Source organism: Papilio polytes, unplaced genomic scaffold, assembly GCF_000836215.1.
Source record: "Papilio polytes unplaced genomic scaffold, Ppol_1.0 DF824191.1, whole genome shotgun sequence".
Lineage (NCBI taxonomy): Eukaryota > Metazoa > Arthropoda > Insecta > Lepidoptera > Papilionidae > Papilio > Papilio polytes.
Genome location: NW_013525013.1, coordinates 1,513,171 through 1,535,733, shown reverse-complemented (window position 1 = coordinate 1,535,733; position 22,563 = coordinate 1,513,171). Strand labels below are relative to the sequence as shown.

At 32.0% G+C, this 22,563-nt stretch overlaps 1 protein-coding gene across 2 annotated transcripts in view; it reads left to right on the top strand.

Annotated features, from left to right (window-relative positions):
- Positions 1-8,772: 8,772 nt before the first annotated feature.
- The window catches only part of LOC106110803 (gastrin-releasing peptide receptor), a 37,119-nt gene continuing 23,328 nt past the window's right edge, over positions 8,773-22,563 (top strand). For both annotated transcript variants that reach the window (XM_013292709.1, XM_013292710.1), the window contains exon 1: positions 8,773-8,852. The gene's annotated coding sequence lies outside the window, so the exon portion shown is untranslated. The remainder of the gene's footprint in view (positions 8,853-22,563) is intronic.

The following is a 22,563-nucleotide window of genomic DNA, read 5'->3' as shown; positions in this document are numbered from 1 at the left end:
TAACGGACTGCGTGCAATAAATAACGTAAAAACGCTTTTTAAGCACGATTTCATTTAACTTGACGGAGTCAAAATAATTTTTGTATTCGATTAAACTTATTTTAATGACCATTCGATTTGTACCTTTCCCTTGTTAGTCGGGTCTTTTAGTTTTTTAATTGACAAAGAAGTTTATTTTCAATTCAAAATATCTCAAGCTTGTTTTTCTTAAAACTTTAAGCTCAAGTAAGGTAATTTAAGTATAATCCTAACTTTATTGATTACAATTCTAGTTAAAAATACTGAGAGGTGCTTGGCCTGATAGAGTTTTAACACTGAAAAGTTCTGAAAAATGGCAAACACTGACTTATTGTTGATATTTTCAATAGAAATTTCTAATAATAGGTTGTTTGTGATCGAGAATAATGACGAACAGCTCATTTTAATAACCTTCTACGACTTATTTTCTGTATCAAAAATACCGTCATACTGTAATAGAAAAAGTTATCCTATGATAACACTAGTGTTCTGTTTTGTATATATTCTATACTAGCTTTCACCTGCATGAAATTAATAAACAACAAAAGTGAGTAGCTTAAGTACTTCCAGACTATCCTCTATGTCTACGCCAAAATCCATTCAGCAGCTTAGGCTACAAACGATAACAAACGTCCATCCATTCATCTACATTTTCGCATTTATAATATTAGTATGAAGTATGTAATCTATACATTAGTATTAATAATATTAATTCCTAGCTGTTCCCATGCGATTTCATCCGCATAAAATTGTGAAAATTTTATTTTATTGTTTACATGTCAAATATCAAAATGACATGACATGACAAACCTTGAAAATCTTACTTCCTTGATGTTAGCAGCAACTTATGGTCTTATCCACATTAGGATTTTATCCAAAATATTTACCCCCCAAAGTTTAATGGCGTAAAAATTTATAGCGTAAAGCGTGACGTAAGTGTAGGGCTTTTTATAAAAAATAATAATTCAAATATATGCTGTAATTGCTGACATATTAGTCAACAAAGAAATGTGTGTTCACGCTTTATTATAATAGTATAAATAAAGAGGAAAGGTTTACATTTCTGTATGTATTGAAACAACTCAAAAACTACTGGGCCGATTTCAGCTACGTTGTCATTGAGTAACATAAGGCTATACTTTTCATTATTTTTTTAATTTCACGCGGACAAAGTCGCGAGCACCAGTTAGTTTAAATTACTGTCGAGCAATTATCGGAAAAGTCGTCCTATAATAATACTAGCGCTCGGTTTTTCTTATATTCTATTTTCCTGTTAAAATAACCTTTAGTTTACGATATTATTTGTAATAGTTCTAATTTCTAATAAAATGTGTTACTTTCTATCTAGCATTGTCGTTACGTTAAATTATCTTTTACGTGACTGAAGATAGAGGTCGCTTTGTTAAAAGCTAATGTAGCTTTGTAACTCACTTAGAGCTTGCAATTGTTGCTGAAGCTTTATTCAGAACTAGTTGTCTCCCTCTACTTGTTGTGCATTTTTATTTTCAAATACTAAAGTTATGTAAAAAATGTTGTAAAGTTACTACAGAGAAAAAATACAATCGTGTAATAATCCTAGTAATTGATAGATTTCCTTTATATTTCTCTACTAGCTGTTCTAGCGACTATGTCCGCGTGAAATTAAAAAGAAAATAAAAAATGTAGCCTATGTTACTAACAGATAAATTACTTTTTAAACGGTGAAAGAATTTTTAAAATCGGTTCTGTAGTTTTTGAGTTATTTCAATATATACAATGCAAATCTCTCCTCTTTATAGTACAGTATAGAAATATAGATTATTTTTTAAGATTTTAAAAGTACATTTACCTTTTTTCATGCTGGCTGGTTTTAAAAAAAATTATTAAAAAAAATCCGTTTATTATAATCGCCTTGAAGAAGACAGTACAAGAGAGGTATCGCCTTTAATACACGCAGTCGTTTGTTTTATGATTAGTAGTCAAAATGGTTAAAAATCGATATCTATGTTGGGCTCTAATTAGTTTCATAACAACCGGCTGTCTACGTATGAAGACAAACAAACATTCGTACTTAAATACAGTATTATATAATATTTGAGCTCACCAGCTTCGTAATGCAAGTAGGTCACGACTTGTACTGCATTCCAATGGTTTTGTTAACATTTATCATGGTCGGGTAAGTATCGCATACAAATTCACTTGTCGTCACTATTCAATCTAAAGAACATAAATTTATTTGTAAAGCCCGTTATACACCTACTGTTTTAACTAAATAGTGGAATTGTACATTTAAAAGTGACGCGTGTAAGCATAATTTTAACTGTGCAAGAAAACTAAACGTGTGTAGCGGGCTTAATTTGTAAAAGAAAATATTTTATATCAGCGAATCGAGAATAGTACTTAGAATAGGTAATAAACTACCGTATGATTTAGATATGGTAACTAAAACAGTAGCCCATCTATACATATAATAAAATTGGAGTGTCTGTAATATAATATCAAAAGAAAAATTCCTGATTTCGGAAAGTTAGCGCATTTGTGTTGCTGATAACGAAAATCGCATTTAATTTTTTATTGTCTAACTGTCTGTCTGTTCACAAACCGCCTTTGTTTGTTTCTTTACGGACTTTCACTGAAGGATAGCTGACATAGATGGGCATATTATAGGCTACTACATCTTAATATTGCGTGGACGAAGGCGCGGGCAACAGCTAATCGAAAATAAATTTTTAAACATTCTTACAGAAAATAATAACAGATTTGAGAGAGAGATTTCTTGTGTTTTCTTAGAAACGAGAAAATATGTTTTTGTGTTCCGAGTAAAGTAGAACAGTTGTTATAAAACTTTTTAAATTGATGTCTCTATGTTTTTATAATCTGTGCATTTGTGCCAGTATATCAGAGATTGCATCCCTTTCTGCTGTATTTCAAGCTCGCTACTTTTCTATGTGCATACAATTAATTTGTATGCGCATACATAATTGTTTTGTGTTGCTTTCAACGTTAATCAACAGTGAAAAGGCGATTGTTTGCAACGGTGTTGGGGACTGGAAGAAATGAAATTACAGTGCTTTTTTTGCTGACTCATAAGGGGAAATGTTACTTCCAGGTATATTTGTAAGTTTAATGTTGGATTGCTGACGTCTAAATTGATTTTATCATTACTTAGGGATTCATTAGTGTTAAGTTGACCCAAGTGTTAACAGAATAATACTCAAGTTAAGTTCGAAAACGCACTTCATGAAGTTATCGAACCAAAAACACTAACGAATGTTTAAATGAAGCTGGGGCAGCGGTTACAAGTAATTATATTTACTAAATCGATTTTACTTGATTCCTTTTATTTCCACAGAGTTTTTCGTATTGTTCTCGGGGTTTTTTTCTTTTTTTATCCCAAACTTATAAATATTATTGTTAAAATCAAGTGACTTGTGTTCGCTTCATTTCAAATAATTTCTCTCCAATAAACTTAGTTATAAGGTGACCTATCAAAGCTGTCCTGTCAACAATTTAGGTCACACACGCTTTAAAGAGGAAATTAAACATATCAAAACGTCATTAGCAGAGCGTTTCGAACAACTGATTGTGTTAACAAAATAATCGTTCCATTTTAAGCAGCAAATAACAGAAACTTTTAAAGTGTATTTATTTGTGAACCTCACCTCATCTATACTACCTAAACTAATATTATAAAGAGGAAAGATTTGTATTTTTATATTTGATTCACGTAAAAACTACTAGGCCGATTTTCAAAATTCTTTCACCATTAGAAAGATAATTTATCTGTGAGTAACATAGGCTATATTTTTTAATTTGACACGGGCGAAGTCGCATGCAACAGCTAGTACAATATAAGATTATAGAAGTAATTCAATTTAATAACAACTTTTATTAAATAGTTTATAGAAGCTTTCCATAAACAATATAAACATGAAATGTATATTTAAAAAAAAAACTGACAACATAATAAATTCTTTATTGAAGTCGCTTAATAATCGACTATAAATTATCTTTACAAAGTCGTAAAAACAGAAGCAGTTTGTAACTGGCTTGAAAGAAAATCGATCAAACGCCTTTAAGGACGGTGTAAAAATAGAATTGTAAACAACGTAACAGTAATTACTTTAAAAAGTTTGTTATTTATGAAAGTGTTTTGTTTTCTATTAAATAATATAATAAGAAGGATATTTTTTAAAAACTTTACAACGCTGCTATTAGCTTATAACAAAACAAAGAAATTTATAATTTTGTTAAGCTCTTATATTATCTTACTGATATTATAAGTGCGAAAGTTTAGATGGATAGATGTTTGTTAGAGTTTGAAGCCTGAACCGATGATCGGATCTCAATTAAATTTGGCATTTGGCGGCTGTAGTCTGGGGCGAAAACTAGTTAATTATATAGTTTTGAACTTCATCAATGTTACTTACAGATTTCTATGTGTATGAACAATATTTAAATAGAAATATTGCTAAAATATTAGTATATTATTGTCATTTGTTTGTATTTAAAATAATTTTTAATCTCCTTCATTATTTACAAATCTTGTTGTATTTTTTGTCAAAGATTTTCTCTTTTCTCACTGAGAAAGGTTCGAAAGAAAAACATTTTTGGTCAGAGATTTTATTGGCGAGTGCTTTTAGAGATTTTGTCGTCCACGTCTTTATTCTCATAAACATTGCCCTTTATTGTTATCTCTGTTAAATGAGGCTGACCTCTGTCAATACAACGAAAAGAGAAAGACGAAAATCCAACCTTTTTTTTACCGTCTGTCGGCTATCGGCCACCGAGATTTTTATTTACCGAAGACATTTATTATTTATGAGACAATAAAAACAAAATAAAGCGAGCTGAAAACTTTCAGTTTTAACTGTACAGTTCGACTTTTAACACTACTGTACAGCAGGCTTTATGGGTACAAATTTTTATAATCAATTCTCTTTAGTTTAATGAAACCTTTTTGGTGGCGAAGCCTAACGCCAATAAAACAGCAAATATAATTTAAGAAAAAAGTTAGTGTGTAAACAAAAGATGATGGCGCAATAAACTTTTTTGTATTACTTAATTAACACTAATTTATTCAACCACATTGAAATAAATACAATTTTCTAACAAAGAAATATTTGTACCTCGTATTCAAGCCATGCTCGTTACAGTGGAATTAAGGCCACATGCAAGACATTTTGACAAACAAATGAAGTAAAAATATAAATTGAATCAAAATAGATTTTTATTGTAATATGAAAACCGATTGTTAATATAAAGGTAGAGGTTTTAGGGGACGAATGTCTTTCGATTCGACCCTTAAGTACGACAAGATAAATTGTTGATAAGAATCTTTCGGACAATGCGAACTCATTACTATATGTTTGACGAAAAACATGAATAAATTACATATATTATTTTGTGGTTATTCAAAACATTTTCTATTATTTCATGTTAAAAAACATTATTGTTATCTTATTATGCATAAGCGCCTAAAGTTACAATCTTTCCCCCCTTATCCTACGTCCTTAGGGTCGGCCAAGTTTTTACCTTTCCATCGGTCTAATGAAGCGAACACTTCTCCATATTCTAGTCAATCGTTAAATCCATTAGTAACAAAAATCTAAACCACTTTTTTCTTTAAAATAAAACCAATAACAGAAAAAGTTCCAAGTACAAACTAGTTCAATTAAAGAGAGCATTTCTAGGTAGCATCTGTTACGTCACTCTGCACTTCCCACGTGGCACTTTGAGAGGGTTATGTAAGGCCGTCTACACACTCCATCCGCTGTAAGAGGTACCTACAAAGAGCACCACTTTCCGACATACTTCTACAGAAAGTATTCAATTAGATACATTTATAGGAAACTTTTCAAATATACTTTATAGTGGTAATAGATTTAGCGCCTTTTGCTTAGATAGTCGAAAATAGCTAATCAAATAACGAGATAAAAACGAATCTATTTTTTTACTTAGACCAAAATACTTGTAACCATTCTCTTTTACTATTCGTTAAACATAATAAGAGTTAAATCAAGCAACCAGTGACATTAAATTTTCACAATTTCATAGACATTGGACAACAATTGAAACATTAATGGCTGATTTCCCAGCTATATTTAACCAATTGTTAGTGTTTTTCGTTCGATTACTTCTTTAAAAGCGTTTCTGAATTACGTAACTTAAGTTTTACTTCGTTAAAACTGGGATTATAGGTTAATCTATAATAAATGGAAGCTTCAGAAACCTACCATATAAAAAGCGTTCGTAATGCAGAATTTTACTTTTAAAGTCTCGTATTTTTATTAATAACGAGCTGTTCCAGTGCGGCTTCATCCGCATGAAATAATAATCACTTAATTTTATTGTTTATATTTGTCAAATATCAAAATTCAAATACATAAATGACAACCTTGCTTCCTTGATGTTGGCAGCTTGTAGTTTATGGTACCTTTCTCTCTCTCTCATTTAAGGGTTTTTATCCAAAACATTTACCACCTAAGTTTAATGACGTGGAAACATATAGCCTAAAACGTGACCTAAGTGTAGGGCTTTTTATTAAAAAAAATATTTAAAAATATGCTGTAATTGCTGACATCTTAGGCAACAAAGACGTATGTGTTTACGCTTTATTATAATAGTATAGATTTGACAGAAACATCAAACTTTAATATTATTCTCGTAAGAAAAACACACTATTCCGTAGATACTAAATACGCCATAATAATAGGGAAAGGCTATTATGTGGCTTTAACGATAGTCTTAATAGCTATCGTTAAAAACACGTGTAGCAACTATATATTAACTGTATGAACTAACCGTTAACTGCACTAACTGCCAACTGCAACGATTAAGACCGGGCACACACCGTTGACTAAACGATTGTCGATTGTCCTTTGTTTCGCAGCCAATTCAACTGTTTAGTTGCACTGAAAATCGAGTAGTATGTGCACCTCCATATCAGCTCATAGGAATCAGTGCAACTAAACAGTTCTGCGATAGTTTAGTCAAAAGCGTGCGCGCTCTAAGTACTTATTGTAGTATCAATGTGCTCACAAAACAACAACAAAATAGCATTTTCCCGCGACTCTGTCCGTGTTGAAAAGAAAGAAAAAGTAAGTAGCCTATGTGTTCCTTTAGACTGCTCTACATTTGTGCCAAATTTCATCAAGATTCGTTCAGCACTTTAAGCTACAAACTCTAACAAACATTCTACCATCTATCAAAACTTCAGCATTCATAATATTAGTACCATAAACTAGATTAGTCATTGGAAATATTTAAGTTTAAAGAAGAACTCTATACCTAACTGTAAAATACAGGGTGTCCGGGAAAGACGTGTACAATAGACAACAGTAGATTCCTTGCTCGAAAACATGATTATTTGACCCAACTTAAACTTGAAAGATAATCATACTAATACTAATATTATAATGCGAAAGTTTAGATGGATGGATGTTTGTTAGAGTTTGTAGCCTAAACGGATGAACAGATTTCTATGAAATTTGGTAAAAATGTAGAGGATATACTGGAAGAACACATACTTACTTTTTTTTTAATTCCACGCCGACGAAGTCGCGGGCGAAAGCTAGTGCATGTATGATTTTCACAGTCAAAATACTAAAAACCATCTCGTTATACAAAAACACTCGTTGTTCGTTTTGTGAATCATTTTCGAAAATCTACGGTTGAAAATATCAGAATAATTTCATATAAAAATTTTATTCGCAATTTTCACAATATTCAAGGGCCCTTTCATACACCTTCCTAAATAGCCAACGGCTCGTAAAAAGGTAGTGAAATCATGATTTACGTATTAAATTACAACGAATATTGATGGAAAAGGACCAACAAAATCGTTTAAGCGAATTTTATTTCTGTTTAGCAATTTTATATCTTAAATTGCCTTCCCAAATAACGTACTCGATTTTATTTCTTAATTTATATTATCATTGTGAAAAGTTAATTAGAATGTATAGAAAATAATTAACAGGTTACTTTAAAGGCTGTCTAAAATAGCACATAAGCTTCTTACAAGATGTCTTTTTAATTACGCAAGAACGAAATTCCCTGGGCTTTATGTCCCATGTCCATATAATTATTTAAAAAAAAAATAGAAGAAGGCTGTTTTCGTTATCTATTTCTGCTAAATTCTGTTTGTATTAGAATACTAGCTGTTCCCATGTGACTTCATCCGCATAATATTATGAAAATTTTATTTTATTGTTTACATCTGTCAAATTATCAATAGCAAATGTCAACATCACATGACATGACAAACCTTGTCAATCTTGCTTCCTTGATGTTGGCAGCAACTTATGGTCTCTTTCCCACATTAGGGATTTTATCTAAATTTACCCCCTAAGTTTAATGGCGTGAAATGTATAGCCTAAAGCGTGAAGTAAGTGTAGGGATTTATATAAAATAAAGAATTATTCATAAATGTGCTGTAATTGCTGACATCTTAGGCAACAAAGAAGTGTGTGTTTACGCTTTATTATAATAGTATAGATAGATTTAAAATATATACCATATTTAAAACAGTTAACAACAGCGAAAGGTTTTCTACATCGTAGCGTTTTAAAAGCTTCAACGACTGAAGTGGGAAATCGTAGCAGCGACGCTTGAAGATCGGCGTTTAGTCTAAAGTTAGCGTCCGTTCGTAACGGACTCCTCGACCGAAACATAGACGCGCGTAAAGTTTTTTTTCTTCAAATTATAATTTATTTAAAATTCAATATACTTAATACCTTTTTTTTTGTGCTTGCATTCTTAATTTTTAGTGTAATTCTTTGTTAATAATTTTGTTAGTGTATTGAAGGTGAAAAGTTTTGTGGATGGCAAGTCTTTACAACTAAGAAAAAGTTATTGTAAGTACTGTTTATATTTTTACGGCATTTTACTACTATATTTTTGTTAATTAATTTCACTTGTAATTAAGAAAGGAGTTTGTAAATTTAAAATAAATTTTAATTAAATTTAATAGTTTTTAGGTAACATTCCATGATTTTTTTTAAGTTAAATGTAATTTTTTTTTAATTCTAATGATCTATTTTTTAAATTTACTTAAGATTTATTGACATCTGCTTTTCTTACCAATATGTAAGCTGAATATTTTATTTTTACAAATATCCTTTTAATAGCGAAGAAAAATTCGAAACCGCTGAGCGACGTCAATATGATTCAAGTGGTCATTTTTGCTTCAAACATTTACACTATCGCGGTCTTCAAAATACTTTGGGTTCAATACGAAATATTTGCGTATATTGAGACTGATTTATAAAAATATTTACTTTAGTAAGTGGAAAAATTTACCAAGTTTATTTAAGGTCAAAGTTTAGTACAAAAATGAATAAACATAAAAGTATTTTTTTTATTGTTTTCATTGTTACAGAATATTTTATAATTAATCATGGCTTCAACTGCTATAACATAAAAATACGTCCATTAAAGAATACATACTTACGTGATAATGTTTTTGACTAGCTGTTGCTCGCATCTTTGTCCGCACGGAAATAAAAATTATAGTAAAAATAGCCTATTACTCAGTAATAGCGTAGCTATTTATTACAGAAAGAATTTTTAATATCAGCCCCAGTTTTTGTGTTACAGACAAAAATACAAATCTTTCCTCTTTATAATATTAGTATAGATAATTCTGTGAACAGTGTAAACTCACGCTAACCAAAAAACAATGTCAGTTAACTTTCAGAACAAAAGGTCTCCAGGTAGAACTTTCAATACTTCAGAAGTCGCAAAAATATACAATAAGTATTCGAGTTCTCTTTTCTAAAAGTACTATTTCAACAAGCGAAACGGCATGAAAACTTTGTAAAAGTTTCTCTTAACGTGTCCCTAAAGACTTTTAAATAACGCTTACTTTTTGCTTGAAAGTATTTGGTACGAAACAAAATGAAATAGGCACTACAATTGCTAAATTTACTTCATAGTACTCGTATGTGGTGGGACAATCTCTGTTATACATATCTTAAACAAAGAAGTCCAATTAGTTTCCTAATGTTATAACAGAAACAAGTACTGTTTTGTCCACTTTTTACTAGCACTTGTTATCTATACTTCTATACTAATATTATAAAGAGGAAAGATTTGTAATTTTATAAGTATTGATAAAACTAAAAAACTACTGGGCTGATTTAAAAACAATCACCGTTCGAAAGGTAATTTCTATAAGTAACATTTGGTTACATTTTTTTAATTTTACGTGAGCGCACACGGGCAACAGCTAGTACATTAATATAAGCATAATGTCGGTTGTTAAATCGTAAAATCAAGAAGTCTTTTATTTAAACTGGAGTTTTTTTTTAATCCAATATATATTAGATTCTTTCAAAGTTCCACAATTATTAAGAGTGTTATTGCGTTTTCCTCAATATTTTAAAAATAAACGCTCATCCTCTTTTACGGTAAACACTTGAAAAAGACGCAGTAATAAGGTCTTATTGCGGTTTTTCTTAATAGGCTCTAAGACATTTGATATTAATAATGAAAAAAATATATTTGTCCAACGATATTGTTACAAAAAAAAAATCCGACATATCCAGTATGAAATTAGCATTTGTAGTCATGATACTCCAAAAGGATTGGTCATTATTAATAAACGATTTAAATAATTTAATAATATTTAAACAGGATGTACACTAAGAATCTGTATACAAGCAGTCTATTGATTTTTTTCGTATATTATGAAAGATATCCTCAACTCAATCTCTAAGGATTTCCACGGGTATACGTGTCACATAAATTCCGGCGATCCGTATCTTTTAACGACTCAAGTTTTATCTCCGATCTCATAGCTATCATAAAATGATCCCTGATCACTTCATTAAGTGAATACGGTACTGGCATAACATAACTGTAGTGAAACATAGCTTATTTGTTTTAACCAACACGTTTTATTCCCAATGTCTTTGTAATCGTTCTTTAATTTTGTTCATCCAAATGATGTCGGAATAATTGTTTTTTAACAAACAAGAAAATTACGATTTTATTTTGTTCTTAACTAAATTTTATAGTAAGGTTTCCTTCAAATCGACTAGAAATTTTAAAGAAAGTTATAAATTCTTTTCGCTATATTTTTAATGACATATTAATTGAACAATCATCTATTTAAAAAAAAATTGTATTGAGACTTGATAATTTTTTTATTGAATTCATCTTCTAAGAGCGGGCGTACATCTTTGACTAAAATATCCCACATCTATTGTGCTATTGTCGATTGTCAATTGTTTCGCAGCCAATTCAATTTGTTAGTTGCACAACCATTGAATCAAAGCGCGACTAAATAGTTGTGCGATAGTTTGATTTCAGGTGTGCACATGGTCTAACTATTCGGGGGTACACCGGTGTGATACACCGGTGTGTACACCGATCAAGAAGAGAGTGACTGAGATGACGGGAATTTAACAGGGGTAGTGCCCGCTTCAATATCTTAGCACGAATGGGTCGGCACGCCCGGTGTAATACCACGACCACACAGAAGACAGCGTGAAATGGAAGCAATTCCGTGTTTCGTCTGATGAGTGTGGTGCCGGAGGCCTAATTTAAGTCCCTTTCTCTTTACCACTCTTTTTTTATAAGGAGAGGATGGTAACGGGAAGTGGATTTGACGGTAGAGGAGATGCATAGAAAGGGGAATCCTCTTTATGTCTCCTGCTCCGTCAATAAAGGGTAAGCAGCGTACTGCAATTGCTGACGTCTATGGGCAGCGGTACTTCGCCATTTTGGATTCAGGTGGCCGCTTGCTCGTTTGCCACCTTATGTTATAAAAAAAATAGATTAACCTGAAGAAGGAAAATCTGGTTTTCCAACCATGGGTAGAAGATGATTTAACTATTCTTAGATCATTATAATGTTAAATCTATTATCGTGTCAATGCACACGTTATGTTTACTTTAACAACAGTGCGGTTAATAAAGACTAAACATATCTCGGCTACGTTACGTAACCGATTAAAGTAATAATTGACAAGAACACAAGAACACGGTAACCGCTGATATACAAGCAATTAACCTTTTATAAAAAAATAAATAACCACAGCTTGTAATTAGTAACATGTGTAAGAAACAAATTGTTTTTTTATTGTTTATCAATATTCTCGTAGATAATGTTGTTTATTAAATTCAAATGCTTTTTAAACACAACTAGTTAACCGTGGGATTCCACCGGAAAAAACCTAGAAAGTATTTTACCAGTAGAGTTTAAAGGTTATGAATTTATGAAAATACATCTAATAAAATAGTACAATAATTAAGCTACTTGAGGTATGTTACTTGAGTGCGAAGGAGCCAGCTGAAAATCAGCGCAGGAACGGCTTATACCGTCCTGCATACGCTGAGCTGGCTACCTTTTGCCACGATTGTGTTTTCGTTAGAATAAGTCCTTTTATGTAATTTCTATTTTGTGGCAATAAATACATATTCATTCATTCATTCGTTCAATTATATTTTTATCAAAATGTATATATGTAACTAAACTTTTCTTACATGTGTGTTTTACTCGTATGTCTTATAATAAAATTCTATGTTCACGGATTCGTAGTCGGAAATTAGATCAACATTTTTGCACATAATATTGTGCATTGAAACTATTCTAGTTAAACTTAACTCAAGTTTTATAACAAGATATCTTTCCTATTCGTCTGAGAAAAAAAAAATGCTAAATCATAGTTAACACAAACTTTTAATAAAGCTCGACTCGTAAACTCCGTACCGCCTGATTACCTGTTTTTGGCTTCAATGTGATATAAAATTATTTTTTACAATTCCCAAATTTTATTACCATGAGTCAGGATTTTTATAATATTACTAGCTGTTCCGTGCGTCTTCATCCGCATGAAATTTTGAAAATTTTAAATTATTGTTTACATCTGACAAATTTTACAAATATCAAAATGACATGGCATGATGAGAATGCATGGTAATCTTGCTTCCTTGATGTTGGCAACAATTTGTGGTCTCTTTCCCACGTTAGAACTTTTATCCAATTTATTTACCAACTAAGTTAAATAGCGTGAAAATATATAGCCTAAAGCGTGAAGCAAGTGAAGGGCTTTTTATTAAAAAAATAATTATTCAAAAATATGCTGTAATTGCTGACTTAGACAACAAAGAAGTGTGTGTTTACGCTTTATTATATTAGTATCTTTATAATTCCCAAGTCTTATTACCATGAGTCAGGATTTTTATAATATTATAAAAAATTTAAACTAAACATTTTGCACGTGGTATTTTTGGAAGGTGTTAAACCTTGAAACGTGCATCAATTCTAACGAAATAAAATACACGTAATAAAATTTCATCCTGAACATTTCAGCGCACGTTGCTTAAAATAATAAAAATAACGTAAACGATACTATTCTTGCTTTATATTCAATAGCTCACCGGTATCGTATAAACCCCTTCGTACACAGAGTAACGTAAATCTTCGAGACTAATATTGCATACCTGTGTTGCGAGTAGCGCGTTGCGCACTCCATGCACAAAGATGAGAATCGTCGACGCGAATTGTCTATCCGCTCAACACAGGCATTTCGACTACACGGATGACGCCTAGCATATTTATAATAAAATAACTGTATAGCTTTGGTCCGCCATTTTCGAAATCGGAGCTACTACTAGCTACAATCTTCTTCTTCTTTTAATGATTAGTTAACCCCATCGTTATTTCGATGATTTCGCCAACGTCAAGGTTGAAGATAATTGATAGAAGCTAGCTACAATCTTATAAAGTAAGCGTGCATGTGACCTGACAACTGACGCGTATTTATAATTTAACTTCTATGAGACTACATTACGTAAGTCGCTTGGCGCTTAAAATCGTCAGGTTTGGAAGATGTGCATCGCTTTGTGTACGAAGGGTCTTAAATTCAGAATGAATTCAGGATGAACGCATACATCATTTCCAAAACGGATGGGAAATATTTGCTTTTAACGATACATTGCGACATAGAAGTGCTCAAAAAGTATTCGATATTTCTATTATTCAGTTCACTGTTTTAAAAATTTGTCCCCCGCTCCTTGTGTTTAAACCAGTAGGTTACGGATATTTTTTAAAAAAATCTTACACGCCATATAATCTCAATAAGTTCTTATTTATTCAGTTGTAAGTTACGCAGATATCTTGGATAGTTCTGTCAGAAGGTGTAGTAAAATATTTCTTTATATAACTATAGTAAAACACCTAAACAGTCTTGATACTTTATAGCATAAAACAAACGGTATTCCATTCAAAGCTGCGTTTCTTTTCAAACGCTTAAAGCAACCATCGACGATATTTACACTGTTTAATATAATATTTTTCTTTAATGGCGACCTCAATAACGCGACCCTATTAACTTTATCGTCCACCTACACCGTAATGGAATCTTAAACTATCACCTTTATGACTCGAGGGTGATTCTATGATTTATAAGATTTTAATGTTGCAGACTTGAAGGAGCGTGGGTGATACTGAAAGTGGCCTTTGCAATACTAAAATATTGCATACTAACTAATGTTCGACTTCGCCCGCGTGAAATTTAAAAATTATACTAAATATAGCTTACTAACTTTCGCCCGCGACTCCGTCCGCGTGGAATTAAAAATACAAAAGTGAGTAGCCTATGTGTTCTTCCACACTTTTCTCTACATCTATACCAAATTTCATCGAAATCCGTTTAGACTATAAACTCTAACAAACATCTATCCGTCCATCTAAACTTTCGCATTAATAATATGAGTATGATGTTACTCACAGATAAATTACCTTTGTAATAGTGAAAGAATTTTAGAAATCGGTCCAGTAGTTTTTACGTGAATCGAATACAAAATACATACAAAGATACAAATCTTTCCTCTGTATAATATTAGTACAGATTACTTGAAAATTGTACTAAAAAGTGCGAAAGACATGGTGATATTTTCTATGGATAAAAAATCATTTTTGTTTTTAATACTAGCTGTTGCTCGCGATTTTGTCCGCTTGATATTAAAATTTTTATAATCGGACCAGTAGTTTTTGTATTTCAACACATACAAAAATACCAATATTTCCTCTTTATAGATAGATAGATCGACTGATAGGCAACTAAAAGTTGTCAATAGTGTTAGAAACATTTAACATTAGAACTATTTTCGTATTAGATTTACGTAAAACTATCCGTGCGTGTGCAACTGACATTTAGCCCTATCAGGTTTTACTTTTCTATTAGTAAGTGTAACCTATGATTCATTTTTACGACCTTTCGGTTCAGATTACACTGACATTAACAATTGTAGTAAATATCGGAAATAACACGAAAATAGAATATTAAATACATTCTTTCTTCTTGATTTTTTCGGTTTTAATGTTAATTTTTTTTATTAATTTCAACGAAAACAGTTTTACATGATTCTGTTAACCAAAATGAAATTGTTTAAATGTTTGTTTGGATCTTGAAATGATGAAATTTTGTTTAAATGATGAAAGAATTTTTAAAATAGTTGCAGTAGTTTATTAGTCACAAATAAACAATGAACAAGTGCAATACAACATATTTTTCTTTCCACTTATTATTATTTGTTGTACTATAAAGTGGCAAACGAGCGAGCCGTCACCTAAATTCGCCGCGAAAGCGAAGCGATCGCTGCCTGTTCTTAATCAACGGAGACGTAAAGTAAAGACATAAAGAGGATATTTCCCCTTCTTATGCGTTTCCTACAACGTCAAATCCACTTTCTCTTCCTATCCTTTCAGTATAAGATGGTGTGAAAGAAAAGGGATATAATTAATGTAGATTTATTTGATGCTTTAAAATAGATTTATATCGAAGTAGTGAATCGTTTGCGTTTTCAATTTAGCTTTTATTGGACAACCACTCGATGACCTGGATCTTGTTTGATTCTATAACGAACCGACCGCGACGCTTTTGGCAGTCGGCGGAATGAAAACTTCTGTTATTTTATGGAAATACTAAAAAACATTTAACAATTTAACTAGATTGGAAAATAACACATAATAAGAACACACGCACATATACACACATAACAAATTCATAGGAAAACTTATATTTTTGTTTAATACCGGCGTCAGTTTTCTGTCATATTATGACAAGGGTGCCTTATGGGTGAAGGCATCTAATAAATTAATTCATTCCATCTTTATATTGTATAAACTTTGTAAAAAGAAGAATAAATCGCATTACTTTTCACATATGACACTGATTTGTATAAATGGATAGGCGATTTTAGGAAAATACAACTTTTGCTAGGTACCGACAAACGCGCCTAAATGTTACTAACAGTTATATCTATAACTATTTTTAATTTGAAAACTCTTCACTGCAACCACAATCCTTTTATAGTCCTTCCTGTCCTTTTATAGAGGTCAGTGATGTATGATATTGGACATTTTTTTGTTATAAGGCGGCAAGCGAGCAAGCGGCCACCTGAATCCGCCAAAATGGCAAAGCGACTGCTGCCCATAGACATCCGCAATCGCAGATGCGTTGTGACCCTTAATCGACGGAGGAGGAGACGCACATAAAGAGGAAATTTCCCCTTCCTATGCATCTCCTCCACCACCAAATCCACTTTTTCTTCCCATCCTTTCGTCTTAAGGGTGAAAAGGGATAGGGACTAAAAATAGGCCATAAGATTTTTGTGTTATATTTTTTTACGTCGGCTAAAAGTGAAACGTCACTCAAGGATCATGTTTACTTACACGTTTCTTGTAGTAATCTTATCTATTCTTTCCACACGCTCGCGTCAGGAATGAGGTCCGACAAATTGAACAGAGTAGCAAATGGAAGTTTTGATTAGTTAACTAAGGCTGCACAAAGAGTAAGTCTTTTGTACTCTTTTGTGGTTTGAACAATACTGTGAAACAGTCCAATGGTAAATTAATAAATTAGATTTGTGAAGATTTTTTACTTGTGGCTTTTCTCTTTGTATATTTTATAACAATACTAGCTATCGTCCGCGACTCCGTCCGCGTGAAATAAAAAAAAGTGTACATCTATACCTAATTTCATCGAAATCCGTTAAGCGGTTTAGTCTACAAAAACTAACAAACATCCATCCATCCATCCATCAAAACTTTCTCATTTATAATGTTAGTATGATAATTGCATCTCGTATCTCGTAATATTGTAGTGTAGTAAAGGAATTTTAGTTTTAATGAAGTTTTTGAGTACATTTAGAACAAACATACCAAAATAAACTAATAAATTTTATGTAGTCTTTTGTTTACAAACATAAAAATCAATTGATTTAATATTCTCTGGAATTTAACAAAATACATTGAAATTCCCTTTTAACAAAATCATTATTTAATTTTATATAGCTTCCATTTAGAACCGATACATCAATTAACACATCAGTGAGAAATATCACACTCGTCGTAAAAATTAACAAAACACACTAGAAATCATTTTTAAAAATGTTACGACGAAAACAATTTGGTTTGACACAGACATCGGTTTTCGTATTAATAAATTAATCAACATTTGATACAATAATAGATGTATAAAAATATATTTTACATTTGCAAATGAAAAATGCAAAATGCAAAAATAAAATTTGCAAGTAATTCTGCCACTCCTACTGTGGAATCTGCCACTCCTATGAAACAAAAGAAGCGCGTGTAGCCCAAGATGTTTTATCTGACTATGAGGTTGGGGACACCTGAAACTAAACTATTGCATAACTGTTCAGTCTCGTTTTGATTCCTACGAGCATATATGGAGGTGACACACTACTCGATTTTTAGTTGTGCAACGAAACAGTTGAATTGGCTGCGAAACAATCGCGTTCGCACAATAGTTGTGCCATAGTTTAATTAAGGTGTACACACACTCTAAAGATATTTGTTTTTTTTTTGTGTTTTCATTTTAGGAACCTTTTATACATAGTGATCATCATGTACACTCGATTCAGTGCTACTCCTTATCACTGTAGTGAATGGTAATACTGTCGTCTACTGTTCAGGCGGCATGCCAGTAGGACAGTCCAATCCCAGCCATCGAAGTGAGCGGACGTCACCAGCATACAATCACCTCTATGTTCTTTATAATCTTCAATTGGTCTTTCAAAACAATACCGATCACTTCCAACAAAGGTATTATACGCCCGCATACGAGTGGATGAAATACGCATAGCATTAACACAACATAATCAAACTATTGTTTGCCAACACTATCTACTAAGCTCTAATCTAAATTGGTTGAAATTGTCGCGAACAAGCTCGATACAATTGAAAATCATTGTACTGATACGAATATGCGTCATATAAAACTCTATTTGATGGACTTTAAGGCGAAAAAGTCACGGTTTCTCGATAAAATTACATAACAAAAAACATATAATAACTTATTCAAGAAACGCATATCACCCTTTCAAAGGCCGGCGACGCATCAGCAGTTCCTCTGGTATTGGGAATGGTCATGGACATCGATGAACTGATTCCTTTCCTCCTCCGTCGATTAAGGCTAGGCAATGCATTCACTATTGCGAATGTCTGGGCAGCGGTCACTCTGCTATTTTGTCGGATTCAGGTGACCGCTTGCTCGTTCGCCACCTTATAATATAAAAAAGAGATAAAACAGAATGTCATAAAACATTTGTTGACAAAAAAAGCAAACTTTCTACGTATAAAATCACTGTAAACTCGCTCGGAGGTCGCGATATTAATCTGTCCCACTTCGATTAAAACACGTAGTTAAGACATAATTATTTTTAGCGCGTACAATTCATTCATAAACTTAATTGAAGTGGACAGCGATATTCTCACTTTAGTTGTAATTTACAGTCAACTTGCCGCTGCCCATTTGTAATTTGTCCGCGAATTGTAATCAAGTTTCCAATTCATTTAGCGTATTCGTATTTAACTAAATACAGCATGTTCCCGTTAAACGTATAAAAACCAGTGTGATTTTATAACAAAAAAAAGTTACATAGTAACACTTAACATAAAAAAATCTCTTCTATCTTTCCTAAACATTGGAAACTAGCTTTCGCCCGCGACTCCGTCGAATTAAAATAAGAACAAATGTAAGCCTATGTGTTCTTTCAGATTATGCTCTATATGCCAAATTTCATCGAAATCCGTTCAGTCGTTTAGGCTACAAACTCTAACAAACATTCATCCATCTAAACTTTCGCATTTATAATATTAGTAAAATAATTACATTAATGCAGTTGGAACAATTTATAGGTTATCATTTCGGTTGTGACAATAACCCCAAAATACGTTAAACACCTGTAACTGCTATATAAACAACTATAACGGTTATTAAGACTATAGGTTATTACAATGAATTATTATTAGAGTCCGTCCTACTAAATTCTTGTAAATTGACAGATAACAATCCAACATGTAAAACGTGTGATGGAAATATCGAATTCTGTTACTTTATCTGACGGTGACGTCATTTTTAAGCTATCTGAGCCTCTATCAGCCAATGGTAGGACAGGCTCTAAGTCTCTTACGTCTCTTGTAAACGATTTTCTCTGAATGCTGTGAAATCAAATATAGAAAAGATGTCAATCTATATTAAGAGCGTACTCACAACTTTGACTAAACTATCGGACAACTATTGTGCGATTGTCGATTGTTTCACAGCTAAATCGAGTAGTGGCACACCTTTATATGTGCTCATAGGAATCAAAGCGAGACAAAACAGTTGTGCGATAGTTTAGTTTCATGTGTGGGCACGCCCTTAGACAAAACAAAGAAATAGAAAACGGTTGTCTTCGTTTATGAGATGTCAATCAAATCAATTGTGCGTGTATTGAAGAAATAATAAGTCTGAAAATAAGTTTTTCTTTGTACCCTTATTCGAAATTCAATCCATTTATCACTCGCTACATTCTATTTGGTCTATATTTCTAGAAAAACAAAACTAATACAGATAAAAAAGTAGTTAAATTCTGTTCTAACTTGACACGTGAATCATACAAACCAGGATTATACCTTTATGAAATCTCGTGTTTGTAGTGAATATTATAAGATCATATATCCTCTACGGGTAATTTAAGACTGCACTGCCCATAGCCAACGCGGCAAATCGAAGTCTATGGGCAGTCCGCTCTGCCATTTTGATTTTAAGATGGCCGCTTGCTCGTTTACTATACGACATTAAAAAAATGTAATTTACTTTTACATTTAGCCAAATTTCTTACGTATTGTAATATTACAAAGAAATAAGTGTATTTTTGTTTTTTTTTTTGCATATTGAAATAATTCAAAAACTACTGGGCCGATTGAAAATTCTTTCACCATTAAAAAGCTACGTTCTTTGTATCATAGGCCATGTTTTTATACATTTTTTTTGAATCACGTGGTCGAAGTCGCGAGCAACAGCTTGTATAAAATAATTAATTTAATTGTCAGCAAGGGTCCAGCACTGTGACCTATGTGCGGGAACAAGTTTCTATTAGTTAGCTAACAGCACAAAGACTTCCTTTGTACTCTATTGTGTGATGAACAATGGTTTGAACAAGACAAGTAATTGTTTTATGAGTTTTTTATTCGTATTACTGTTTATTGCTATACTAAATAGTTTTCAGAGTTAGTTATATGGTCGCTCAGTGATTTACACTAATGAAAATTATTTTATAGCCTAATTTATAGCCTGTATTACTGTAGAATAATGTAGCTTTCAGGTAACAGACTTGTTAAAATATCCAATTGTTTTTGTATTTCTTCATTACAAATATATAAAAAAAAGTTTTGATGGATGGATGTTTGTTACTTTGGCGCATAAACTTTTGAATGGATTTGGATGAAATTTGGGCATAGATGTAGAGGATAGTCTGGAAGAACATATAGGCTACTTAATTTTGTTTTGTTTAATTCTCGGACGGAGTCACAGACGTAAGCTAGTTCTGAAATAAAAATGTATAATGGTTTATTAAATCGTATTTAAAAAAACAGTGTTCTACGTATATCGTACGAATGAAATAAAATAATATTCGAGACTGTTTAATTCCAGACGTCTGCTCCCTCGTTATTTACCCCTCGCCTAAAAAAATGATAAACGACGTTTACTCTTGTGTTTTGAGAATCAATCACACAGCTAAAATATCTGGCCATATATTTTTAAAGTAAAATGTAATAAAAACGCTGTTTTTGAACGTATGATTTATAAATTGTAATATGCAAATATTCTACAAAAAAGGGGTAGAATGGAATATCTTTAGATTATTCCAGTGCGTTTTTATTTATTGTTCTGTTGATTAATTATTGAAAGTCATACTATAAATAGAATCACTAAGGCATTATGTTACTTTGTAAAAAATATTTCAATTGTTTTAGTTATTTCGTGTTAAAGCGAACATTGCTTTATTAAATATAATAATGATACGAGCTTCTTGCAAAAATACTAAAGGATTTTTACGATTTCATATATAAAGACCACCCACTGGGAAGAGAACGAAATTTAACAAACTTTAAAGTACATATTTCTTATTTAAAACTTAAAACAAATCCATTTAAATTCATTTATTTAGTCTGTAGTAATTTAAAATAAGGACTGGACTTAATCCAGTTTTCTCAGAGGTATTTAGTTGCGATTTAATACCGTACAAATTGCTTGTAGCTTTAACGAATTAAAAATTTAACTTCATACTTGAAATACGTTTTAAATAAACGTACCAATCTAGCTGATCTGTGTAAATACCCGATATCAATAACAAATTATTCCTCATTGTAAACGTGTTTATTGTGAATTATACATATGTAAGGAATTAAATTTCCTTCCCACCTAAGATCGAACATCGCAACAAACTGTCGAATTCCGCTATTCGACTATTGTAGAACCCATATCCTAGTAAAAGTCTAGAGCTTAATTGGAATATTTAAAGGAAATATTAGTAAATTTACAAAAATCTACTAATACTTTTGAAAAAAAGTTATAGAATTGCCGATAATAGTACAATTAAATGAATATTTTTACCTAAAGTCCTGCAGTGGGTAAATTAATTTATTATCCGTATCCACAAGAACTTTAAATTTAACTCGGATAGAGTCGCAATTTGGTCTGCAGAATTAATTTAAACTGCAGTTGGTTAAAACTAGGACTCATTCAGATTTAATTTAAACTTTGGAGATTTATAAATAGCTTTGAAATTTAATGCGTTGTTTTTACATATGGTAAAGTATTGTTACTAATTAAACAATAAGCTGGTCAAATAAAAGACCTATTATTTTATTAATATCGCCAGTCGAAGAGCACAAACTATCTCAAATCACAATAGCATTGTTAAACCCTTTTTGGGACATTAATTTAGTATTGATTTTTACACAAGATTTTAAAACAAGATTGAGTATTTAAATTAATATAGATTTTGTCAATATTTATGTTATGTTATTACACGACGCTTCGAGCCGGGTTACGGGTTCCACGCGCGTTTCCCCCGCGACATGGCCGACGGTAGCGATGAAACAAATTTTCAAGTCACCTGCACGGTACCGGTTTAATAGACACCGAGCCCGCCCTTACTTGTCTAGTATGTCCTCTGCTAGTCAGAGATACACTCAGACAAACGCCCTCCCGTCAGGCTATCCGCCACTATCTGCCACTGGAAATACCGTGGCGGCCGCTGG